The following is an 8,229-nucleotide window of genomic DNA, read 5'->3' as shown; positions in this document are numbered from 1 at the left end:
AGGATTTGGCTATCAACATAATCCTCCACTCCTTGCCCTCCTGCTACAACCATTTTAGAATGACCTACCACATGAACAAGGAAGAGGTCTCCTTGAGCAAGCTCCAAGGACTGCTGAGGACTGCCGAGAGCAACCTCAAAGACAAATCTGTTGCAACATCCCCTACTGTGGCTGCTTTTGTGATGGCAATTGGCCAAAGGAAGGGAAAGAAGAGGAAGGCTCCCTTAAAGAGCTAGCAAAAGGGAAAGTCCCGTGATGGTTCATCCTCTAGTGGGACCAAAGCAGGCCCTGCTAAACTCTCCTCCGATCCCAAGGAAGCAGAGTGATTCTATTGCCACGAAAAGGGCCACTGGAAACGAAGTTGCCCTAAGTATCTGCAAGATATAAAGGATGGGAAGATTAAACCCACCTTTGCAGGTATGTATTCTATTAAATCTAACAACTCATCATTTGCTACTTCATGGGTTCTTGATACAGGGTGTGGATTCCATATTTGTTCTGATTTGCAGGGCCTAAAAAGAAGTAGGGAAGTGGAGCATGGAAATATGAACTTGATTATGGGAAACAGAAGATCGTCACTTGTGACCAAAGTCGGAGTTTATTCTTTAGTGTTGAGTAATGGGTTAGGGCTAGATTTAAATACTTGCTGTTATTCGCTAGATATGGCAAGAAACATTATTTCATTTCATGGATTGTTTACACAAGGTTTCAGATATTCTTTTGATAATAGTAATGGTTCTATTAATGTTTATTTGAATGGTGTCTTTTATTTCAATGCATTACCTTGTAATGGGATTTATGAATCTGTGATGCTTGTTGATAATTCAAGAAATGATGTTTTAATTATTGATTCGTCTACTAGCCTAGACAAAGCTTGCTTGTGGCATTGCCGCCTTGGCCATGTCAACAAGAAACACATAACCCAACTCCAAAAGGATGGAGTGTTGGAGTTATTCGACCTTAGGGACGATGACATGTGCGAATCTTGTTTACTTGGGAAGATGACCAAGTCACCCTTTACTAGCACTTGTGAAAGGGGTGAGGGTCTATTGGATCTCATACACACCGATGTGTGTGGGCGCTTTATATCCACCACAAGGAATGCTTGCCGCTTCTACGTGAATTTTACAGATGATTATAGCAGATATGGATATATCTACTTAATCAAGCAATAGTCGGAAACCTTTGAAAAGTTCAAAGAGTTTAAGAAAGAAGTGGAGAATCAGCTGGGCAGGAAAATCAAGATGCTTCGGTCAGACCGACGAGGAGAGTATCTAAGTCTTGAGTTTCACGACTATCTAAAAGAATGTGGAATTGTTTCGCAATTGACGCCTTCGAGAACGCGACAATTGAATGGTGTGGCTGAGAGATGTAATCGAACCTTGTTAGACATGGTTTGTTCTATGATGAGTCGGACTTCATTACCAATAGCTTTCTGGGGGTATGCCTTAGAGACTGCCGCCCATATCCTTAACTTAGTTCCCACCAAGAAGGTTACCAAGACTCCTCACGAGATGTGGACAGGGAAATCTCCCTCGTTGGCACATATTAAGGTTTGGGGTTGCGAGGCTTTCGTAAGACGAGAGACTCACGACAAGCTCGAACCTCGTAGTGAGAAGTGTTATTTCATCGGCTACCCACAGAAGTCTTTTGGCTATCTTTTATATAGACCGAGTGACAATGTTGTCTTCGTTTCTAGAAGAGGAGTTTTCCGAGAAAGGGAATTGATAAGCCAAGAGGACAGTGGGAGGCAAATTGATCTTGAAGAGATTCAAGAGCAAAGCGATGAAGGAACCTCTAACACTGGCACTCAACCCGAGGAGGAAACTCCTGTTGAGCTTGTTGACGAGTCCTTATCTCTAATACGATCTAGTAGGGTTAGTGTTCAACCCCTGTTTTATGGTTTTTATATTACTAGTGAAGGGGATATGTTTATTAGTGATGAAACACTAATGAATTTGGACGAACCTAGCAGCTACAAGGAAGCCATGACAGGCCCGAAGTCCGCTAAATGGAAAGAGGCGATGGACAGTGAGATTCAGTCCATGTACGACAACCAAGTTTGGAATTTGGTTGATAATGTACCGGGTCGTAAGACAGTCGGGTGCAAGTGGATCTTCAAGAAGAAGACGAACATGGATGGGAAAGTGCATACTTATAAAGCACGATTGGTTGTGAAGGGCTTTACTCAAACTCCCAGAGTTGACTATGATGAGACCTTCTCACCAGTTGCGAAAATAAAGTCTATTAGGGTAATGCTCGCAATAGCTGCATTTCATAATTATGAAATATGACAGATGGACGTGAAAACCGCTTTCCTTAATGGAAAGTTGGCTGAGGATGTTTACATGAATCAGCCAGAGGGTTTTGTCAATGCGAAGCATCCAAATAGAGTGTGGAATCTTGAGAAATCCATTTATGGTTTGAAACAAGCGTCTCGCAGATGGAATCTTTGTTTTGAAGAGAAAGTTAAAGAGTTTGGCTTTCTGTGAAGCGAAGATGAATCTTGTGTATATGTCAAAGCCAGTGGGAGTATAGTGAGCTTCCTCTTATTGTATGTCGATGACATACTGCTCATAGGAAACGACGTCCCAACCTTGCAGGAGGTCAAGTCCTGGCTTAGGAAATGTTTCGCTATGAAGGACCTCGGAGAGGCTGCTTATATTCTGGGAATAAGGATAGTGAGAAACAGGGAAAAGAGACTGATAGGACTCAGTCAGGATACATACTTGGATAAGGTACTAAAGCGTTTTAGTATGGAAAATTCCAAGAAAGGGGAGTTACCAATCCAAAGCAATACCAAGCTGAGTAAGACTCAGGGCCCGAGTACAGAGGCAGAGATAGCTGATATGAGACGAGTACCTTATGCTTCCGCAGTAGGCTCTATCATGTATGCTATGACTTGTACTCGCCCTGATGTGATCTTCGCTTTGAGCATGGTCAGCAGATATCAAGGGAACCCTGGTAGAGCTCATTGGATTGCAGTTAAGAATATTCTTAAGTACCTACGAAGGACCAAGGAATGGTTTCTAGTCCTCGGTGGGAGTGATGACTTAAGGGTACGAGGGTATAGTGACGCTAGTTTTCAGACGGATTAGGATAATTATCGATCCCAGTCGGGCTGGGTCTTTACCCTAAATGGAGGAGCAGTGACTTGGAAAAGTTCCAAGCAGGAGACTGTAGCTGATTCAACGTGCGAATCAGAGTACATTGCGGCGAGCGAAGCGTCAAAGGAGGCTATATGGTTGAAGAACTTCATTGAAGACCTTGGAGTTATGCCATCCATAAAGGAGCCAATGGAAATTTTCTGTGATAATGAAGGAGCGGTTGCCTTAACCAAGGAACCAAGAGATCATGGTAGATCTCGACATATCGACAGAAAATACCATTTTATCAGACATCAGGTAGAAGAGGGATTCCTCGTTGTGAAGAGGGTATCGTCAGAAGAAAACCCAACAGATCCGCTTACGAAGGGACTGAGTAGGGTTAAACACTTGCAGCACGCTAGGAGCATTGGGCTGAAGGATGATATAAGTTTGGATTAGATAAGAAGCATGTAATAGATATTTTGTACTTAACATTTGATGAATACATAAAGTTATGTTATTTATGAGTAAAGCTACTATCTTGTGTTGGTTATTTATCTATTGTTTCAATTTTGCATGTTTTGACTTCCTGAATGACAGGATTATTCGAACAGTCCACAGTCGTTCATATTTTGGAAGTAGATGTGAATGAAGACTGTCATGAATTATTTGTAGATTGTCTAAAAGGTTTTGGGCATAGCAAAGGTTTGTTGCAAAGTTCATGAGTGCTTATGAATATGATTTGAGCATTAGAATAAACCCGCGTTTGCTGGTATCACTTCGTGGTATTTTGCCTTAAGTGATCGCAAAGCGATAATATCATATAGTCTTAAAAACTTAGAGATACGGTTGTTGTTTGCTGGTTGGTTATGCATTCATAATGTGTAAACGCATTAGTAACTTGATGTTATAAAACACATTGTTGTGCATGATTTAAGTAGTAAATAATAGATGCATATGAGTCGAAGTTAATCTATTCCTTTTATTCTATGAGAATAAAGGTGATATCTTGGCCACTTGATGATTTGGTTTGATTTATGTGTCGGGCCAAGTCAGAATGAAGTTGATGTGTTCAACTAAATTCTATGTCAAACAAGTCATAAACTGAGGAACAAATGCTGGACAATAAGCATTGTCAACATGATATCTAGAATAGAGGATTATACGATCCCTTATCTGAAGGACAAGTTGCTTATCAGAGTTGACAGCAACGTATAAGAGCTACGATTGCTAATCGGATCCAGAAGTGATATGTGAGATATAGTTACTAGACTTATCCAAGTGGGAGACTGTTGGATTAGTGTCTAAGCCTGTAACTATATTTGGTATGTACTTGACCCGGTTGTGCATGGTCCTTTTGGGTTGCCTTCACCAAAGCAACTTGGCAAGGTAATTTAAGGAGAGAGAGAGAGAATATTATGGTTTATTAATATATTATAAGAATAATATATTAAAGGATAAATCATATTTATTTAATTACTATTGGTCATAAATTAATTAGGAATTAATTTGGTGACTAAAAGAGATTAATTAAATAAAGGGGCATAAACTGTCAAATGTATGATAGTTGAGTTTTGGGCTGGGAAACCTAATGGACTAAAGGAGAACGAAATTATGATGGGGATCCATCATATTTTCGTCCAAGGCGTTATTCCAGAAGGTTCCTTGGGCTGCTTGGTGGCTAAGTTGTCCATTAGGGTTTAGACTGAAACCCTAGCAGCCTACAACATAAATATGACCTTTAGGCTATGAAAATCGGCTACACTTGATTCCAAGAGAACCCTAGGGCCGATTTTAGCATCCTATCCCTTCTCTCATATTGCCTTCTTGCTTGTGGGGTTTGTGAACCATTAGAGGAGTTATAATTGTGACTCTAAGCTCAAGATCAAGAAGAATCCGAGGATTTCAAGCAATTTGGAAGAGGTAAACACTTAGATCTATTCTTATGATGTTGATTTCAAATTATATATGTTAGATCTAGGGTTGCAAGTATTGGATTCAAAGCATGTACAATAGAGAAACCTAGATCCAAGCATTAGGGTTTGTATGAGCACATAGGGTTGTTCTTATGCATAAAACCTATCAGACGTTGGGTGGCGTACATGGAGAATGCCCAACGTAAGAGCTTTTTACTTGATGTGGCAAAGGTGGGGTTCGCATATTGTATGGTGAAGGACCGAGCACGAGATTGGTGGGAGGAGGTTACCCGCGAGGTGGGATCAGCGGGTGTGGCTAAGATGACTTGGGAGGAGTTTGTGAAGATGTTTGATCAGGAGTTTGCACCGTCCATTACGGTGCTTCGTTTGGTGAGAGAGTTCCATGATTTGCAGCAGACTATAGAGACTATGGCGGAGATCACCGCCAAGTTTCGGGAGAGGGCACTGTTGGTCCTGCAGTATGCTGCGGATGAGGAGATAAAGAAGACCATATATCATTCCTTGTTGAGAGACGACATTCGAGAGTTTGTGAGTTTTTCGGGGTGTAGGACCTTGAATGACATGGTGGAGAAGGCCTGAGAACGGGAGATTGAGTTAGAGCTCTGCACGAAGTGGAAGCCGGAGCAGGTTCAGACAGCTGTGTGTCAGGCTAAGAAGCCTAAGACCTCCGATGCTCCCAGCAGAGGCCAGCAGGGCCAAGGCCGTTGTGCTAGATGCGGGAGGCAACACTTTGGATCCTATCAGGTGTTAGGTTCATCATGTTATGTGTGTGTCTAGTCAGGCCACATGAGCACGGATTGCCCCAATAAGGGCTTGATTTGTTTCCACTGCAACCAGACCGGTCATAAAAAGACCGAATGTCCGATGTTGTCTAGACGAAGAGGAGCAGTGGCGGCGCTTGCGCCCGCCACAATGAGGATCACCTATGGCCACCTAGTCAAGGCAGAGGCTCTTGCGGTGAAGATCCGTGCATTTCAACTGACCATGGAGGAGGCTCGAGCAGCGTCGGACGTCATGACTGGTATGTGATCCATTTCTGTCTTATTTATTTTTGTTGATATGCTTATGTTATGATTTTGTATAGGGACCTTTTTGGACAATGGATTGTCGGAGTATGTTCTTTCTTATCTGGGGGCTACCCGATCATTCGTATCTCTTGCGCTCAGTAAGAAGTTTCAAGATGCTCTAGGGACTTTGGATTCCCCACTTGAGGTGGAGATTGCGGATGACTGCACCGTGAGCGTTGCGAGGGTATTTTGGAGAAGTATCTTGAACATGTTTGGCGAGAGATTTCCTATTGATTTGGTGCCGATTCCTTTGAGGGATTGGAGGTGATCATCGGGATGGACTGGTTGGGGCCTAATGGGACCATGGTAGATTGTGAGCGTCAGCTAGTGAGAGTTCAAACCCCAAGTGGGGAAGAATTGGTTATTAGGGGTGAGCATCGGAACAGTGTACCCGCTTTAGGAACCGGAACTGCCATGGAACCGCTGGTTCTGGAACCGGAACCGCCTAAGGCGGTTCCGGTTCTTAGTTTTTTGGAACCGCTAACCGTTGGGTAACCGTCGACATATATATATATATATATATATATATATATATATATATATATATATATTGTAATTTAAATGAGTTACATAATTATGAAAGACTTATTGAGTAGTTTGATTTGTTATTATGTAATTGTTAGTGTGATGTAAATTACTTAGTTTCAAATTTAACATCAAATTGATGTCTGCACACAAATAATGTTAGTACGTCTGTATGATTAATTTTCTATCTAAATGGGTCACACATGCTTTTTACAGTTAAGCTACAGTATCGTTCGAATCTTACTTCTTGATGCTTAATGAATGACTAGTTTGATTTTATTGATAATTATTTTTTTGTATGTATGAAAAATATAAAGGTTTTTTAAGATATTAAAAGTCTAAAAAACTAATGAACCGGGTACCCGGTTTTGGAACCACTATCCTACCCGCCGGTTCCGGTTTCGGTTCCAATATTTTAGGAACCGGTATCACCGGTTCCGGTTCCGGTTCCAACTTTCTAGGAACCGCCGGTTCTGGTTCCGGTTTTGGTTCCTTTCAAATATGGCGGGTACCCACCTATGCTCACCCCTACTGGTTATTCATGGGGAGAGAGCCTCGTATGGGCCAACCCTTTTTTCGGCTGCGAGGGTTAAGAGACTCCTTCAGCAGGGTTGTTCTGGGTTTTTGGCTTATGTTTCGGATATGACGGTGGAGGCCACGTCAGAGATGAGTAGGGTACCTATTGTGAGAGATTTTCCTGATGTATTTCCAGAGGAGTTGCATGGGTGCCTCCTGAGAGGCAAGTGGAGTTCTGTATTGATTTGATGCCTGGTGCGGCCCCGATAGCCAATGCGTTGTACCGTCTAGCTCCGCCTGAGATGCAGGAGTTGTCTATGCAACTTTCGGAGTTGTTAGATAGAGGATTTATTCGTCCGAGCAGTTCCCCATGGGGAGCACCAATCCTATTCGTGAAAAAGAAGGATGGATCACACAGGATGTGTATTGATTACCGGGAGTTGAACAAGCTAACGGTGAAGAAATGTTATCCACTCCGGAGGATTGATGACATATTTGATCAGCTTTGGGGTGCATCTTGGTTTTCCAAGATTGATCTTCGGTTGGGGTATCATCAGATGAGGATTAGGGATGAGGATATACTAAAGACGGCTTTCAGGACTTGTTATGGTCATTACGAGTTTATGGTGATGCCATTTGGGCTCATCAATGCTCCATCATCGTTCATGGATCTCATGAACCAGGTGTGCAGACCGATTCTGGATTGGTCTATGATCGTTTTCATTGATGATATCTTGGTCTATTCTAAGACCTAGGAGCAACACAAGCAACATTCGAGGGAGGTATTGGAGACCTTGAGGAGGCAGAGGCTTTATGCCAAATTCTCCAAATGTGAGTTTTGGTTGCGTGAGGTGTAATTTCTAGGGCACATCATCAACCGAGAGGGTATTTTGGTAGATCCAGCCAAGATAGAGGTGGTAATGCATTGGGAGGTTCTGAAGAACACATCCGAGAGCAGGAGTTTCTTGGGCTTAGCGGGGTACTACCATAGATTTATCCAGGATTTTTCCAAGATTGTTGTACCCTTGACCCGTTTGACCAAGAAAAGTGTGACCATCCGGTGGGGCCTGGATCAGCAATTGGCATTCGAGTCCTTGA

The sequence above is a fragment of the Lactuca sativa genome, chromosome 5 (genome assembly GCF_002870075.4).
Source record: "Lactuca sativa cultivar Salinas chromosome 5, Lsat_Salinas_v11, whole genome shotgun sequence".
NCBI classification, from domain to species: domain Eukaryota; kingdom Viridiplantae; phylum Streptophyta; class Magnoliopsida; order Asterales; family Asteraceae; genus Lactuca; species Lactuca sativa.
This window is presented reverse-complemented; position numbering follows the sequence as displayed.